We start from the raw sequence: 18,791 nt of genomic DNA on the forward strand, positions 1-18,791 counted from the left end.
ATGTGTTAGGCTCACTACTACCTTGTAGTATGGTAGATTATGTATGTTTCTTTCACAATTACATTGTTGATACAAGAAATACACAATAACTGTGGTTAAAAAATGGTTGAAGTTGATTGATTCCTCCTTTACATGTGGTCTTGTCCAGATTCGCCTTGCCCAATTGTTTAGCGTCATATTGTAAATACCAGGAATGGTCTGGGAATAGCCAGGGGCCCCTTCTTTTAATACATTTCCATGAGGCTGTCAGCATGCTAAAATTAGGAAAATGCTTCAAAGCTAAGGGAATGTCAGTGAAGGTGTTGGGTCGGTCCATGGTCACAGTTCAAGGTTAGCTGTTCACATGTTTAGGGCTCATGATTGCCACTTTACATTTTGCATTGCCTTATGTGAATTCTCTCTTGCAGAATTAGCAATGTGGTGCTCTGTGTGTATGACATGCAGTTAGTGAGTGACTTATTTTGGCTGTGTACTACTCTGCTAATTGATCAATGTACATCTAAGCAAATATGGAAGCCACTATTTGTTTTCTCTCATCTTCCTTTTCCAGTGTCTGAATCTCATGAAAAGAGACCCAGATCTGAGGGAGAGCTGTCTGCTAGGGAAATGGTCTCCAGACGCCACCACAGAACACAGACATGCCCAATGCCATCTAGCTGCTCAGAGGGGCATGCTTTTTTAGTATAATTTGATATTTGATGGACACCTTACTCTCGCATTGGTGTAGTAAAGCATGTAAAAAAATAATATTCACGTACAACGTCCTGTGCCTTCTATGTGTCAAAATTAATATTTACTTCTAACCTATAACTCTGTCCCAAATGGCTTTCAAGCTCACACTCTATGAAAATATAAATGTAGCACACGATTTAAAACAATGCAAGACATGTAAATATATGCAGCTGAACTCACTGAGACCCACTCGAATTAAATACCATTTCTGGTGTCATTTGCACTGAGACCAGAAAGGATATGGTCCCAAACATTATGAAGCTGCACACTAAGAACAAACATAACTATATGACAGTTCTCTGAAGCACTGATGACACGCTGTCCTAGTGGCACAGACGTACGCAATTTAAAAGATCAGGCGCTGAATGGTCTTCAGATGAACGGGCATTATATATTATTTCAAGAGTGAGTTAAGTTCATGACAGCTGCAGGCACATAAACATGGAAGTAAATAACACGTTAAAAAAAGCAAAATATTTTCTGACAGCAGAGGACTGAAGGAAAGTATATCTGCAGCAGAATCAATTCCTTGCAGCTAGTATCATACGTTGTCTCAAATAGAAGGGAATACAAAATGCTTGCCTTCAGCTGACATAAGCAATGTATTCTTCTAACACTTATTACAGAACACCTTTCTACATGGACCTTCCATCAAATCATCCGTTTCCAAAATGGTGAGTCTAAATATCAGTGATATTTTCTGTGTCAGGGCTGTCAAGCGCTTAGCCCTGGGACTTATTTTGAAACACTGACTACTAGCAGTAGTCTGCTGCTCACAGTGCTCACTCGATCTCACCCCCTCCTCATGTGCAAGGTAGCTGTTTCTACAGCTACATTAATTACATTATTTACTGCAGAGGAATAACACTTTTCTGGCTTCTGTGCTGCAGGTTGAATGCTGCATTGTTGCTTGAGCTCCCCCTTTCAATTCTATAGCTGTTTGGCCAATCTAGTTAGACCAATTTGCTCAGTGTTCTCAAATGTCTTAAAGCTTCTTCACTCATGAAGCGGCACCCCCATTCCCTCATTTCATTGACACCAGAAAGGGCATGCTCCCAAATATTTTATAGGGCCTATTTCACAGAATGTTCTGCGTGGCTCAAAGTTAAAATGCGTCATTTGCACCACGCAAAACTTAAGTTGATGATTCATAGATCGGTCTTTGCGTAAGACTCCACCTACTTTGCGCTGGGCATTACCTACTTTGCACTGTGCGTTTTCCAGGACACACAGCACAAAGTGTGGGAATGTCCAGCGCAAAGAAATAAATAGGGTGCAGAACATGCATATTCCACATTGTTTGCACTAAATGAGGAGGAACGAGGAACAATGTGGGCGTGCTGCGGGACGCACCACACAAGCAGCAAACACACCTTATCATGCATAAAGAAAACCCTATTCATGGATGTCATTGCACAATGGCCCAGAGTACAAAGGAGGACACACATCTCACGTTCTTACTGCCATGTGATACACTGTGCAACATACAAGTGCAAAGAAATCCCAAGTATATTAGGCAGTACAACCCCATTCAAAACAGGACAATCTCGATGTCGGCTACGCTTTAGTGGCACTGATCATACATCATGGGAGGAGGAGGAGAAAGATGAGTGCCAGGATGTTCCATCAGAGCACAACACTATTTGTGCTGCCAGATGAGGAGATATATGCAAAGTACAGATTCCCTCCCCATGTCATCCTAGACCTGGTCAGGGAGTGAGAGAATGACCTTGCATCACCCACCATCTGCTCCCATGCACTGACAGCCCTGGAGAAGGTGCTAGCAGCCCTACAAATTCTGGCAACAGGCTAATTTCAGTACACCTCTGCCATTGTTAGGACTATATCACAGCACACCCAATCCCACTCCCTACATCATGTATTGTGATGCACATTACCACATGTACAGAAGCACATATACATGCCACACACACTGCAGGCAAGGCAGAGAGTGTGCCAGGAGTTCTATGCCATTGCACACTGGGAGGCATTGACTGTACCCATGTAGTGATAGAGCTCCCCCAAGAGAGCGAGCACATCTTCTACAACCAGAAACATTAGCATTCCATCAATGCACAGGTGATCTGTGATGCCAAGGCAGTCATCATGCATGTGGAAGCTAATTACCCAGGAAGCACGCATGACATCTACATTTACTGCTCTTCTCCCTTATACCAGGCCGTGGTATTGGGAACCATTGGGAACACCTGGCTCATTGGTGAGTATTAACTATCACACACATGCAAGCACTAACATGACACACAGAAAACAAGCCATGACAACCAATGTGAACAACAACCCGTTCCACGTTTGCAGGGAACAGTTCCTACATACTCTCACCATTCCTTCCCACACTGTTCAGGAATCTAGTTACCCCAGGTGAGGTATGCTATAATGCAGCACAGATTGCCACTAGGGGCACAGTGGAGTGCATGTTTGGGGTGTTTTTGTCACACTTTTGCTCTCTTGACCAGTCAGGTGGCATATTGATATATGCCGTGCCAGTAGTATGCCCGGTCATCATGGCATGTTGTGTCCTTCACATGTTTGCCAGACGTCATGGCATAGCAGTGGAGCTGCAGGAGGACAACACTCTCATCCACAGGCACTACCCATCCCCTTGGCAGGCCAAAGGACAAAAGGACAGGAGACACACAATCAGGTTGGGCAAACATACTTCAATTGAATTGCTGCCCCTGTGGAACACACACAGTGAAACCACATCCCCGATGCCCTTCAATGATGGAATAGGGCTAATCCAGCTTGCCCATAACAACAACCTGAGAATATGCATCTGCCAGAGGCAAACCTGTGTGTGCCCACATTCATCAAACCAAGTGCACAAACCACTGACACAGTCATATCAAGTGGAAACCACAGTATACTTGCCACTGATGCAAAAGCACACAACACAAGCAATACATCCTGTTTCCAGTTCGCCCTGCTCCCCACCAGAAATTATTCATTCCGACACCCAATAACACACAGGAGACCAGAAATAGAAAGGCAGAGCATATAATGTAATTAGTAACCAACACCTGGGGGGCTGCTCTGCCCAATCTAGGTGTGTCTCACCCTAATATACAGGTGGAGTGGCTACTCCATTCTCTGCCAATAATACAGCTCACAAAACAATACTCCATGTACACAATGCCACAGATTGAGAAATGTGCAAGTTGCATGGAAGATTTTGCCCTTAAGAGCCTGCTCCAGTCATTGTCAGTCAGATAGCCATGTACTTCTCTGGAAGGGCTGAATCCTACCCAGACTGCCTGGGGTGTGGTGGGTAGGCCTTCCACAGCCCTCTGACCTTGCTCAACAGCAACTGTCTCCTCTTGTAGAATGCCTCAGAAGAAAGGAATAGAAAAGATAAGAGAAGATGTGAAATCCTTGCACCCAATTACACAATACAGTGTGCACTTCTGACTGCTATGTTACAAGTGTAACAAATGACTCACCCGGCTCCCATCTTCATCATGTGTACCAATGCACCATTGCAGCTGGACCTGCTCACCTCCAGCCAACACATTGAAAAATACCCCACACAGTCACCACATTCTCGCCTAGAACATCACCATACCTATGCAACAAATGACTCTTAGGTTTGCTAAATCACCATATCAGCTCGCAAATGCATAGTGTGAAACAAAAACAATTGGACAGCCTTGAGGTGTCACATATGGAACAAGGAAACTTGACAGTGTCACGTATGGAACAAGGACATTTGACAGCTACGGTCTAAACAGCAGTACCCACAGGTGAGGATGCACCCCTGGCTGTCTGGGGCCCTGCCCCCCATTCCTATGTCCTTTTCCCCTGTGAGGAAGACTGCTGAGTATGTGGCTGGTGCACTGCATCAGAGTCTGGTACACAATGGCTGAGTCAATATCGCTGGACACCTAGGGCTCTGGCTGGGACAACCTCTGAACCATGCCCTGTGGAGAGAACTGGGGCCCCTGGTTTCCTGGACCAGCCCCACTAGCGCTTCCTTGGGACACCTATCAGACCCTGGCTGACACCTGGCCCTTCTGCTGCTGGACTTCCTTAACCTTCCCCTCTTTCGCCAGGATTGGTCGTCCACACCTTCTCTGGGGACCCAGTCTGAGATGGAGTAGCTTGTACAGCTCCCGTGACACATGTCCGTCCCACATGGATAACCTACCCACCTACTATCGTTGCCCCGGCTGCAGACAAATGTAGGAGACAGCAGTGCCAGCTGCAACTCAGGCTATCCGGTCTAACCACTGTGGCTATATGGCAAGTTGGGCCCATTAAAAGTACCAGATGGCCTGGGATGGTCCTCCACCACAACATGCTGTGTGGCCTTGAGGCCATGCCAGCCTTAAGGCCACCGTCCAGGGTCTGGGTCTGAAGCTGCCATCTGCAACCACGCCCCAGCCTCTCTCCCCAGACTCCCATTGGCTGGATCCTGCCACTCTGCCGCTAACTGGGTCAAGGCCATTGGAACTGGAGAAGATTGCATCACCACAGGTGCTCCCAGAATGTGTGGGAGATTCCCATGCGCACTGTGGAACAGCAGGAGAAGGAAGACTACAGACGCTTGTTGATCCGGCACTGTGTCAGCGACTTTGACAAAACCATGCCGTAAAGGATGGCCCTGATTAGATTGCAACAATATAGTTGCTCTGCCACTTACAAACTCTTGACCCAGAATCAAGTGGTCTACAAATTATTATGTACCACATTCTCCACAAACATGTGGTGCACAATGGATGTGAGAGGTAGCCCCCTTATGTCCACAATCGAGTCCTGAGGCAAGGAGCACTATGAATTGGCACACAAGCTGACTATCTATGGTCAACCGAGGATCCACAGTGCTGTGCTGCCATCACAACGTAGTGGTGATACTCACTTTGCCCAATTGTCTTCTCCTTCATATAAAGACTGACACTAGTTCCAGATGGATTTGGCCCCAAGATCACTAATTATTTGCTTCACCAGATTAAACTGGGGTATCCGAGTGCCAGCTATTCTGAGAGAAAAATCTGATGGAATTAGACTCGCAATTGTTCGATTGGCCATCTGCCCCTGTACCAAGGTCAAACAAATGATTAGCATGGCAGCAATGCTATAGACCTGCACCACAGTACCCTCTGGCTTCACTCCGCCCTGCACCATGCCTCGGATCCTATCACACACGCTCATACAATACCTCCCCAACAGAGTGGACGAGAGGTGTTGGTGGTGGTCACAGTGCAATGGGATCACACCTCAGCTGGTGTATGCCCGTCCCCACCTCCATAGTGCCTGAGGCTTTGATTTGGCTCTCAACACGTACGCGTTGGTCTGTGTTACAAGATGGGTTGGGTGGGTAACCAAAATCAATGCAGACCCCTGGCACCCTTTGTAGGGCTCACCGCTTGCTGGTGCAACGTAGTCAGGGTACACGGCAGACAGTCCACCCAGTTCACTGTTGCATTGGGAGCAGGGGGCTCTGTCCTCTGGGTCTGGCCCGGTGAGCCCCAAGATACACTGGGATGTTTGCCAGAGGAGGGTGCGCTGATGGTCAATCTCCCTCTGCCATGTGGACATGTTGAAACTGTATTCAGGGGCCAGTAATACTCCTCACCTGAGTGAAGAGCCACCTGCTTCCCGGGGATTCCCAGCAGACCTGGAGCCAGATGTGGTGTACCACTGTGGAGGCAATACACCCTGTGTGGGCCTGACACACCTGGGTCAGGGTCCGATAAGGGGATCAGCTGTTTGGGTAGACCAAACTGTCCACTGTGCAAAATACCTACCTCTTTACCTCTCAATGATATCAGGCCCGCTTTAACTCATTCTTCAAAGTACACATCATCATTCACCTATGGTACTCATTCTTTGATGGAATCACCCATCCCCTATGAGTTGAATTTCCAAGTACCCAACTCAAAAAAGACCTGATCCTGCCATGCAGGGGGATGCAAAAAGCCAGAGAGCATCCATGTGGTGTCCCTGTACAGAAGGACTTGTGCCTTGAGTGTATCTGGGAAGTCTGCCACATTTCCTGCACCCGCCACTCGATGTGGAAGCAGCTATGGACTCTTCCAGCTACACATGCTGTTACTGAAGAAATCCTGGTTAGTTACTTCACCTCTGCTTAGTGAGATGCTGACATTCAGCTGCTCACCACATTTGAACTGAGGTCATACTCGGAGACCTGAAATCTGGGTGGCTAGGCTTGGGACCAGGGCAATTGGGGTGTGGACCCAGCATGGCACCAGCAGTTTTGTTAAGTGCTCACTGTCCTGATATACAACAAAGACCACCCGGGAGTAGTTGTTTGATGGCTCTGGTTGCTAGGTCTGCACCGCAAGCCCGTCCCATTCTGGTAGCCATGGAACTCCACAGACAGCCACACGTGGCACAGTCAGCTTCCCATGGGTAGGGGAATTTACGCTGGGTTTTATAGCCCACCATCACCACCACCAGGTGCATGCCATGTGCTGGCTCACCCAACACCATGAGGCATGAAAAGGGAAGGCCAGGAGGTGCTGGGAAAAAGAAACTGCACCAGGTCCATGGATCCAGCAATAGTGCTGATCGGGGCCTGACCTTAGGGGGACAAAGCAAACAGGGACCCTGTGACAGCCCCAGTTGTACCGTGGGCAGGGCCCTGGGGCATTTGATGTTGAAGCCACTCTAATACAGCTGTAGCCTCAAGAGGAATCCGGCGCTGCAAGGTGAGATTGGAGTGACAAAGATCAATGTGTCCAACAAATCTCATAAATATATTGCAGCTACCTGCGTTCTTCATTGACTCATGAGCCAAGTGATCCACTTATAAGATTCACAAACTATTGTCATCCATCCTGATGTCGGCCTGAATCTGTCGGCGCAGGAGAAGCAGGGGTGAGCAGCGTATGGAGAGATGGACACATGCACTTTTTAGCATCAAAATTTGGGAGTCCATAAATACCATTGTGCAACATAACAAACGTGTTTGCTGTGTATAGCCTGTGAAGACTGCATGCTGTCCTCTGTGGGAGCATGAAAGGCCTTCACATGGTGACAGTGGCTGGGACTGGCATTTGCATGTCCCATGCCAGACCACCAGCTCAATCACAAGAGCCAACTATGAGCAATTTCAAGTGCACCAACTATACCATATGCATTTTGAGGTGGAATTGCCATCACTGCTGCCACAAGACTTGCCCTCCAATGAATCACAGGGCCTTGAAAGAGTCCTGTGCCATGAATGTAAGTTACTACCTCCCCAAATTGTGAATCTGTAATTTGCATGCCTGCTGCCTTCCTTGTATGTGGTAGCTGTTTTTCAGGTTCACTTTCTGGATTTGAATCCTGATTCACCCTTACATGTGATCACCATGCTAGGCACAGGAATTTGACAGAGCAGACATTACAATGTTTGTTTGCTGTCATGGAGAGGTGCAAACTGACCAAGTGTAACGACAGACACCAAAGCGTCAGAGCTTTGTGATACTGGTGTAGGTCTGATTAATACACGCATCTCAGAAGGGTAGTGTTTGTCAGCATATTTTTGCCATACATTCACCACAGTAATCCAAGTACCAGATGCAGGCATCAAAGGGAACATCACTAACACAATTTGCCATTTGCAGTTTCACTGTACTGGCCATGTGTAAAAATACATATATGGCTCCATCTTTGAGACAAGCACATGCCACTGGCAGGATGTACCCAATATCTGCACCTCCTGGAGGGTTGCAATGGGGGGTGACTTGCACCCCACTCAGCTGATCTTCATGCCCTCTGGGCCATCTGCAGGACAGAAGCAACAGAGTGTGCACCCCCAACACTTTGAGGGTGTATTGGTAGACCACATGGTCACCAGCAGGCCAGCCTGTTCCAAGGGTTGTCGTGGAAGGGGTGAGGCTGGGCTCAGGCACAACTGTAGATGTGAGGGGTTACTGCACGTGTCAACACTGGTGTGGTGACAGGTAGTTGGCACCCAACAGAATGGTAGTTCTGAACCACTGCACATATGTGCTTTGTGGGAAAGGGTGAACAGCATTGCAGCCTGAGCCTAACATCATCCAACCCTGTCCACTCTGATGTGACCCCCAGTGAGCTGCCAGGATGATCTGCCTTTGCTCTGCTTGGAGGGTGGAGACACCCCTGCAAGGGGGCCCATCTCAGGGTGCATTCTCTTTACACTGTGTCAAGGTTGGTAGAAGAGAATTGCTGAAATATAAAGCCTGTGGATGTGGGAGGCATGTCAAAATGTGGAAGGTCATGTCAGAGACCCCAAGCATAGCCACCGTTGTGGAGCAGGGATTAAACTGACACAGTGAGGGTGCACTATATGTGCAGACGGACTGTGTCCACCTCTGACAATAACAGGTAGGTTACACCAAAGAGTGCAAGCAACAAAGAAGACACCGAAATCAGAACTCAGGAACAGATTAATAACTGTCTGAGAAGTAAAATTGCAGCAGAGTACATTGGGCACACTGGACACATGGGTTTGCCTGTCCCGGGTTGCAGGCACAAGGTGGAGCAGTGATGGTAGGCATACAAGTTAGGCACAAACACTGACATGGGACCTGTGGGGTACCCTTGGATGTATTGGAGGAAAAGGGACACCAAGGTAGGAGGGGGATGGTTTGAAAGGGTAAGTTTGAGTGGGGAGGCTGCAGGGAAAGAGGAAAGAGGGTGAGAGATACTGGGAAAAGAGGAACAAGAAGAAAGAAGGGGCAGCTGAGGAGCGGTTAGAGAGAATGAGTGGGGAGTGAGGAGATTAGCTGGTGGGGAGAAGAGGGGAGAGAAGGGGTCTTGTAGAGAGGGTAAGGGCTGAAAGCAGGGGGGGACAGAAGAGTGAGACTGAAGGAGAGAGAGAGAGAAGGAAGCAGGGGCAGAGAGGCTGGGAAGCCTACTGATGGAAAATTGACCAGGTTGGGCATAAAGGGGGACAAAAGGTGAGAATGTGAATGGTGGACAGGGAAAACAAGGATGCCTGCTAAAGGGGCTTCCTCTGCTTCTCTACCACCGACCCACAGCATCAGCATACCACAGCAGGCAACCCAGAATGAGGCCCAGGTCCTCGCTCCCCATGCATATAAGGCTGTAGCTTCCCCACTCCAGAGTCTGCCCCCACACCCAACCACCTGATGGACACAATAGTTCAGGGAGAGGTCCACTCTACCCAGTTGCCGCTTCCACCTCATTCAGAGCCCACCACCAGGGAGAAGATGTTGCAAGGAAGGGGATGTGAATTATAGGGTGTTATGGAAATACATACAGGGACAACAGATGCTGTGTTGATGGGAGGGCGTTTCTCAGGCATGCACCCACAATATACAGTCACATACAGTGCAGTCACTTACAGTGTAACATGAGAAAGACATTTGGGAAATGAAAAGTCATGCAATGCATCGAAGATGAAAAAAACATACAGTAAACCAACATTACAAAACAAATGATATGTGATACACAGGTAGAGGCTGTCAGGGTTCCACATGTGCCAAGCAGTCTAAACCAAGATGATCCAAGTGTGCTCAATCAGTCCTTTGGAGGCATACAGGCAGGCCGCCCTGCCGTCCGTGTACAAGTTAGCTGAGGTACACATTTTTGCCAGGCACCCTGGTGCCCGGAAAAAAGCAGGACAACCTGAAAACCACTGCAGGCAATACAAATACTATCAAAATGCCATGGGCTGGCAGGGTGCAGGGTGCACCCAGTGGCGCAAACTGTGCTGGGACATTGGAGGTCATTACAACCCCGGCGTTAAGGGTTAACAACGGCGTTAACCCTTAACGCCGGATTCCCACTTTAACGCCTGCTTTTGGCAGGCGTTAAAGTCCATGGCGCTAACCTGCCATGGTGCTAATTACGCCGCCGTAATTTACGGCGGCGTAATTAGCGCCTTCCCCACTCCCATTATGCCCTATGGGGCAAAAATGGGAATGGGGAAGGGAAAATGGGAAATGGGGATTTACCGCCCCACTCACCTTGGAATGGGGCGGTAAATCCGCCATCCACCATGGTGTAAACCTAGTTTACACCATGTTGGTAAAGTTGGTGCACTTAGCACCAAGGTTGTAATGACCTCCATTGTGTGGAACATGGCCTTTGTCTGACTTGGGGAAGGGAAGAGGCAAGTTTTGAGTGCTTTCCATAAGGAAAGGTGGTTCTCTACATGGAGAATCCTGAGTGGGAGGGAGTTCCAGAGTGTGGGAGCTTAGATGGAGAAAGAGGATCCACCTATTCTAGTGGAATTGAAGGAAGGGATCACGAGGAGGCTTGCAGAGCCTGATGTAAGGTATCTGTTGGGTTGGAAGCTTATCAGTCAGTGTTGGATGAAGTCAGGACCTGTCTTATGGAAGGCACAGTGGGTGATGCACATGACCTTGAAGGTGGTGCGTTGGCTGATGGGAATCAAGTGGAGCACCCGGGTTTGAGGGCAAGGAGGAGCCTAGCTGTGGAGTTCTGGATCCATTGGAACTTGCTGAGTTGATAGGAAGGTGCAGCCAGATAAAGGGAAATGGCGTAGTCTAGGTGGGAGAGGATGACAGCCAACATTGCTGTGACTCGTTGCGGATAGGGGAGGTAAGGATCTACATACAGGATTGGTGTGGTGAGAGAGTATTCTGTCAGAATCAATGGTGCATCCCAGGTACTTTCCTGAGCTGGATGCTGTGGGTGGGAGGTCTAGGAAGTACAGCCAGGTGATGGGTTGGTGGAAGAGTGCTGTGTTACCCCTGATCAGTAGATCTGTTGTACCAGGATTAAGGAGAACATGGTTAGCCATCATGCAGTGGCTGATTTCTGTGATGCACAAGGCGAGGTCATGATGGGGAGAAGTTGGGTTTTTGGGGAACTTGAAGATGATCTGGCTGTCACCTGTGTAGTTCTAGCAGGTTAGGTCATGTGAGCGGATAAGCGCGGGAGTGTGCCCAGGTAGTGGTTGAAGAGAAGGGGAATAGGGAGTCCCCTTGTCAGACACCATTGGAGAAAGGCGAGGGGGGTAGGAGAAGGGTGGGCGGATGGTGATTTTTGAACAGTCAGCATGGTAAGAGGAGATACATCTTAAGGCAGAGTCCTAGAGGGTGGACCCTGTCCTTGAGGATGCTGTGGTCGATATTGTCAAAGGCTGCAGATGGGTCAAGGAGGATAAGTGCAGCACAGCAATCTGAGTCTGCAGTTCTTTGTGGATGTGCAAACAGAAACCCAAAGCACATTCATACCTAGTCACAGAGACATGCACAAACACAGACATGTAGACCAACTCACATCTTCAGTGACAGTGAACAACACCAAAACATCACCAAATCACATCATCCACGCAAACCCCATGTGTGACATTGCATTTATTTTATGTATTTATTTATCAAGCACCAAAGGCCCATGGGCATCAGGGCACCACACAAACACAGGGAAATTCCTGCTGCACAGATAGCAGCTCGGGGACAAAGAAGATGTTTAAGTAAAAAGGTAGGTTTTCAAATGTTTTCTGAAAAGCAGCAGATTGGTTTCTTCCTGTAGCACAAGTGGGATAGCATTCCAAGGTTGTGCCAATAGAACAGGGAAGGATCTTCCCAAACCCCTTGTTAGGGAGAATACCCATAAATGTGCTAATTCCCTTCACCTTAGAGACTCCCAGCAACATTGCTGGATTTTGAGGACTGGATTTTTTTACCTGGAAAGAGTGTGAGCCTTTTTTCCCACTCTTTCATTTGCTTTGATGTGTGTTTTACACTTGTGTTCTTTGAATATGGGGTTTTAGATAATCCGTAGGCATAATCTTTTCATGTGTGTTACACAGCACATTCAGTACAGTGACACAGGGATGTCTTTTAGACTTCCCAAAGGTTAAAATACCGTATCTGGGATAAACTACTGTTTCCCAGATATTGTAAAGTGAAATTGTCTTTCCAAATTCATAGACCCACCACACACCATCTTACAATGGAGTGCTGGAGGGGATACATTGTATCCCCTGTGTCTACATACTCATGTAGCAGTCACATTCTACCCTTTCCTATTGAAAAGGCTGGTGGCTGTGGTTTTACAACAAACTATAATGATTTTTCCTGACCACGAACACCTGTAGCTAAAAATCATGGGAGCCATGTTTTTCAAGATGGCACCTTAAGCCCCTTTGTTTACACGGGGCCCGGTCCTCTTTTTTCGCTGTTTCTTTTTGGAAAAGTCCTTCTAGTGTTTGCCTCTGCGTGCAAAACCAGGTTTGGTCCCTTTGTTTGTGTCATTTTGGCGGGCTTCAGGAGTGAAGACCACCTCTCAGGAAGTGAGGGAGGTGCCCGAAACTCCCTCTGCTTAGTCTCCTAGGAGACCTCAATGCACCCTGGCATGATTGACTGGCTGACTGTCCGGCAAGGACAGCTACCGTGCTGGTTGAGTGACAGCTAGGCTGGAATGAAAGGGAGAGAACTGTTTAAAAGGCGAGTCTCTTGGACTGGAAAGCAGAGTCAGCCACTTGAACGAAAGAACCAAAGAATAGCTGGAAGAGAACAGCTGCTGCAACTCCTGTACCCTTGGTTCGCCCGGTGAAGCCCTTCTGCAGGTCTGAATTGCCAAGTTCATCTCGACAGAGAAGCTGCTTCAAGGGCGACTTCTTCCTTTCAGTTGGTGGGACCAATCAACTCATAAGCCACCTGATACCATTCTCAAGGTTGGTTAGGATTAACCAGGCAGAATCTACAGCTAATGGAAATTAAGTTACTCCATCTTGTTTGCTTTCCCGTGCAGTGCAGGAGTCCCCCAATGTCCTCCCTCTTGTCCCCACGACGGAGGCTCAAGAACAGTGAGATCTGCAGGAACTGCCAGATACCAATGACTTCAGATGCATTTGTTTCTTCATACTAAGGTACTGTGTCAACCCGATGGAGAGAATGCCACTCTTGGGGCGGTGACAGTTCATGAAACTTTCCAACTTGCAGGCCTAATCAGCTTGTTACCCACCATTTGATGCGTTTTTTGCCTAAACTGCTTCTGAGAACTTTTGCAAATACTTTACTGTTTGATACCAGAACTGCACTTTGCTATCCAGAACACTAGCCCATTGACTTTGGCCTAGGCATATTGACTTGAATTGAACTCTTCTGGTGAACTGAAACTATTTGCACTGTCTAATAAGTATATGTGATCTATTCTACTACTTTGTCCCTTTTGCCCATTTCTAAGTAACTGAACTGCTATTTTGCTCCTACTACAGGGGAGCTCAAACTGTCTCAAAATCTTAGAGTTTTGTATTGAAGTGTATTGGTCTATAATATTACGTTGCCTCCTTCTAGTGAAATGCTCTCTAGATGATTGTGTAATACATTAATAAGTGTTTTACCAAGAAACCTTGAGTATAAGTGTCTACTTGAACCACTGTGATTGAAAGACCTCTGTGTAACCTCTTGTACTGCTCACATTCACTCTTGAGATAAGCCTGGCTGCTCAGCTCGCTACCAGAAACTGTGTGGTATAGATTTAAACCAAAGGTTGGTTTAACTTGTACTTGTAGTCCTAATTGTATGTGGTGGTCCCACGGGGTACTGCATGCAATTTTGCCTAGCACCCCTGCTCTTTTTAGCACTAGGAACCGTCAGCAACTCATTAGAGCTGAAACGGAGCAGCCTCGTTGGAGTATATGGTATGAGAGGTTCCTTCAGATATTTAGGGGCGTTGCCGAAGACACATTTATGAGTCATGGTGACAGCTTTGAAACATATCCTGCCTGTGATAGGAAGCCAATGCAGCTCCTTTCGAGCACTGGATATGTGGTCTCTTTTAGATAGGTCGTAAATAAAACAAACTGCATCATTTTGTACAATCTGCAGCAAATTGGTGCCCCTAGCAATAAAATGTAGTAGTATAACTGCCCTAGCCAAGGTGGCCTGATTTCTTTGAGAAAGAAAAGATTTAGCATCTCTCAGTACTTTAAGGTATTAAAATGTACCATGAATAATCCCATCAATATGTGCTGTGGAATTGACACCTGTGTTGCTATACACACCAAGAGTTTTCACTTTGTCTCAAATGGGTATGGCGCTACTGTCAGTGATCATGCAAGTGTGCTCTACAGAAAGCTTACATCTGGCTTGCGTACAGCCAAATATCAACAGTTCAGTTTAGGAGGGGTTTATGCACATGGAATGTAAGCTCATCTAGAAGTTGATAACGCTGTACGTGTAATTTAGCCATGCGAGATCTTGATCATAATTGCCGCTCAGATCAAGAATGAGCTGAGTGTCATCTGTGTAGTTAGAGAAACATACGTTCAGTGTAGTCAGCAGATCACAAATAGGCCTAATAAATAGATTAAATAACACTGCAGACAGACAAGGCCAATGGGGGACACCCTCCTTGATAAGTTCAAACCCCATAGATGCCTTTCCCCCAACAAACTTCTGTAATCCTATTACCAAAGAAAGAAGATATGCAGTTATTGGCACTCTCGAAGCAGTGTCCTTGGAGACTGCGCCGACTCAGAAGGGATGAGTGATCTAACACATGAAATGCAGCTGACAGAACCAAGAGTATCCGTAGACCTGCCCTGCCCTTCTCTATGATATTCAACATATTAGTCTGGAGGTCCACCAGGGCTGTCTCCATCCCATGGACAGCCTGAAAGCCTGATTTATATTGGTGTAGAATGTTCTTTGTTTCCAAGTGTTTTTGGAGTGGGTTGGTGGCAACTTTGTTGATCACTTTTAGCAAAAAGAGATTGTTAGTTATACGCCGTAAATTGCTAGTTTTACTATGGTCTAGGCCGGGTTTCTTCGGCAGGGGTGAGCCAACTATGTTCAAGAGGCTGTCGGGTATAGTGCAATGTCTAAATGAGCAGTTGACAAAGCATGTCAAGAAATGTGCCAAGATGTCCAGATGTTTTACAATGAGCTTTGAAGGCAAACATCTTCCCACACAAGAAGCCAGCTGCATTGATTTCAAGGTTTTAAGGATGTCCTTTATGGAAGTGGGAGAGAAAAAGAATTTGTGAGTGTATTTTGACTCACAACTTGTATTGGACAAGGAATGAGGAGGGTGCTACTTCAATGAGGCTGCAATCTTGAAGCGTGCCAATGAGATGTTGTTCACAAATGCTTGTTGGACTTTGCTAAAATCTTCATTTGAAGGAACAAATTGAATGGCCAGTGTCCAGCAGAGCAGCAGAGATTATGGGGACTGGGATTGGAAGATGGGTGCTGAGTGGAACTCTCTGGAAGTGGGGGCACAGGAAGAGGCCACATATCTGTAAAAAAATAGGACATTCATTTGGACCAGCTACAGGAGTCATTCATACTGACTGCACATATGAGAATCAATGTAGATTGTAAACTGCAACTGTATATTGGAGGCTGTAGCAGTCAACAAATCCATGCCAGCTAACTCTGCTAAGCATGACTGCATCGCCAGCCCTCCAACTCAAAATATCCTCAAGAGGACAATGGTCCATGACAGGAGGTAACCAAATAAAAAGAAACAATAGTCCATCTTCGACAGGGGTAAAAATCAAAGGAAGTATGCCCTGGACAGACATGGAAAATAGAAAACAAGGGCATCTTGGATGGGTTGAGAAAAAATGACCACCCTGGATTGGGGGGGGGGGAGGAGATTGTCCACAGAGGTGAACATGAAAAAAATAAAAAACAAAAATGATAACACCCTTGGTGGGCTCATGGACACCATGGTATAGGTAGAAGAGGTGTCATGGTTCAGCTGGGACTGCCATCCTGGGGTGTATCCTGGGATGGTGCACTCTAACCATGGAGTGCCAAAGCCTGGTGTTCATTGGCTATGGCCAGTCGTGATATAGATGCATGTAGGAGGGTCCTAATTGTGATGAGGTCATGATGCTGTTTATCACGAGTGGACACAGAGTCATTATGCATGCTCGCTTATGACATATCCAACTGCATGCTGAGCTTATCCCTCAAGGTGGCCCCCTCTTGAGGGTGGAGGCCTGTTGTGGTCAACATCTCATCATGCAGGGACAGCTTTGAGGCCTCACTTTCTTGAAGGTTGGATTTTCTAGATGCCAACATCTCCAACTGCATGTTTTTTTTTTCTGGGCTACCATGTCTTGATCAAGGGATACCTTCAGAGACACCATATCTACCAGAAAGCTTTGGATGTCAGTTTCTGCATCTTGACGATGGGAACACCTCAAGGTCTACATCTCTGCATGCAGTCTTTGGCTCAAGGTGTCCAGTAACTGCCGCTGGTGGTCCTTGGAGGCCAAATACTCTGCATAGTGTGAAGCTTCTGGGGAGATGACATGGTCAGGCAATGGAGGTCCCTGACATCTCCTCCAAGACTTCACCATGTTGGGTAGTAGATTGCATCATCTGCTGTTCCTACTCGGAGTGTCTGACAGACTCACATGTTCGGAGCTTACCAAGCTGGGATGCCAGAACCCAAGCCTGTCACAGTGAGTGCACCGTCATTAGCTGTTGGTCTCTAACCCTATGCTGGACACCATCCTTTGCTGATGGTTCCATTGTGGGCAAAGTCAATCTTGCAGGTGACGTATCCACCATTGACGTGGGGCTTCTAACTGCTGCCCCAAGGGCAGGAGTGCCCCCTTGCACATACAGGCATGCAGTTCCCCAGCCAGTATTTCCAATGAGCAATGTGAGGCTGGGGAAGCAATCACCCCCAAACTTGCATCGCTCATTGAGCTTGCGCAGCTGGTGATATTTTATTGTAAAAGGGAAGCAAAGTTTCCCTTTCACAGTCAAAAGCACACCCTGAGCTGAAAAAAACAGCTGATGGAGTGCTCGTATTTTACTGGACTGGCTCCTCCATAATGGGTGAGAGGGGGCCAGGACTCGGTGTGTCAATGCCCCCTAGCCCATTATGGATGAGCCACCCCTGACTATGCCTATTCTTTTCAACTTCATAAAGAGGAGAAGCAGAATTATTTATTTCCAGATTCTTAACTGTGATCTGCAGGATACACTGATACCACTGCAGCAGTTGCATTATCCTACAAATATAACTGCACAGGTTGGGGAGTAGAAACTATGATACATTTTTTGTTGCTATGTGAGAAAACAAAATACCTGAGGAAAGCATATTTAAAGACTTTGCTGAGAGAAGCTGGAATGAGAGATACCACAACAACATTGAGATACCTAAAACAAAGCACTCAGCAAGCTGTCATGTTTGCAGTGGCTAAATACACTACTGGGTATGGTTGTTAAAGAGGAAGCTAGTTAAACTGCATTACACAGCCACGGTAGTGAGTGTGTAGTTATGGTTACGTTGCTGTTTCCATAGGAAGAGCACTTTTTGGGTGGCTTATAACTTCACTCCCCCTGGACGAATACACACCAAACTGTGCAAAAAAAGTATATGGCCCACTCTGAATTTTTTTGCAAAGTTTGGTGATGATTCGTCCAGGTGGGCAAAGATATATGGGGGGTCCCAAAATTTTTTTTTCCCCCATAGACTGAAAGGGGAAAAAACTTTGCTCGCGCCTACAGCCCAAACCGCTGGACGGATTTTCACCAAATTTGGACCAGGAGTAGCGGCTTGGTCCCGAAAGTGTGCTTTTGCGGATTTGGTGAAAATCCGTCCAGTAGTTTTTTAAAAAATGACCAAAAAGTAGGTCATAAGAAATTAGTGATATCTGTGTTCGGTCCGCGGACACACTTCCCTGTTCGCTCAGCAGACAGTGTCCTGATTGGTCAATCGGCTTGCGTGATGTCTGCGGACATGCAACGTGTTCGCTGATTGGACGGCGTGGAGCGTGAAGCACGTCAGATTTTTGGTAGCGCCCGCCATGTTGGTTTCGCGGACGTCCGCGGACAGCGCAGTGAAGCTTGGTTTAAAATTTGTATTTAGTAGGGTGTGTTGGTGTGTAAGAGTGTTTGGGGAGGGTGGGAGAGTATGATAGGTTAAATGTTGTTTTTTTTTTATGTGGCAGATGCTCTTGTCGTGTTCGATTTGTCTGCGGACAACACGGCTGTTCTGAAATGTTCTAAATAAACTAAGTGGGGGGTGTTCTGAGGATGCAATATGTGTCCGTTTTGTTCGCAAGCAAGCTGAAACTGTTCTAAGAACACTCGCGGTGTCCTGAAATGTTCGTAAATAAACAAAATGGGGGTGTTCTGAGGACTCTG

This window comes from Ambystoma mexicanum, chromosome 1p (genome assembly GCF_040938575.1).
Source record: "Ambystoma mexicanum isolate Mex_15411 chromosome 1p, UKY_AmexF1_1, whole genome shotgun sequence".
Lineage (NCBI taxonomy): Eukaryota > Metazoa > Chordata > Amphibia > Caudata > Ambystomatidae > Ambystoma > Ambystoma mexicanum.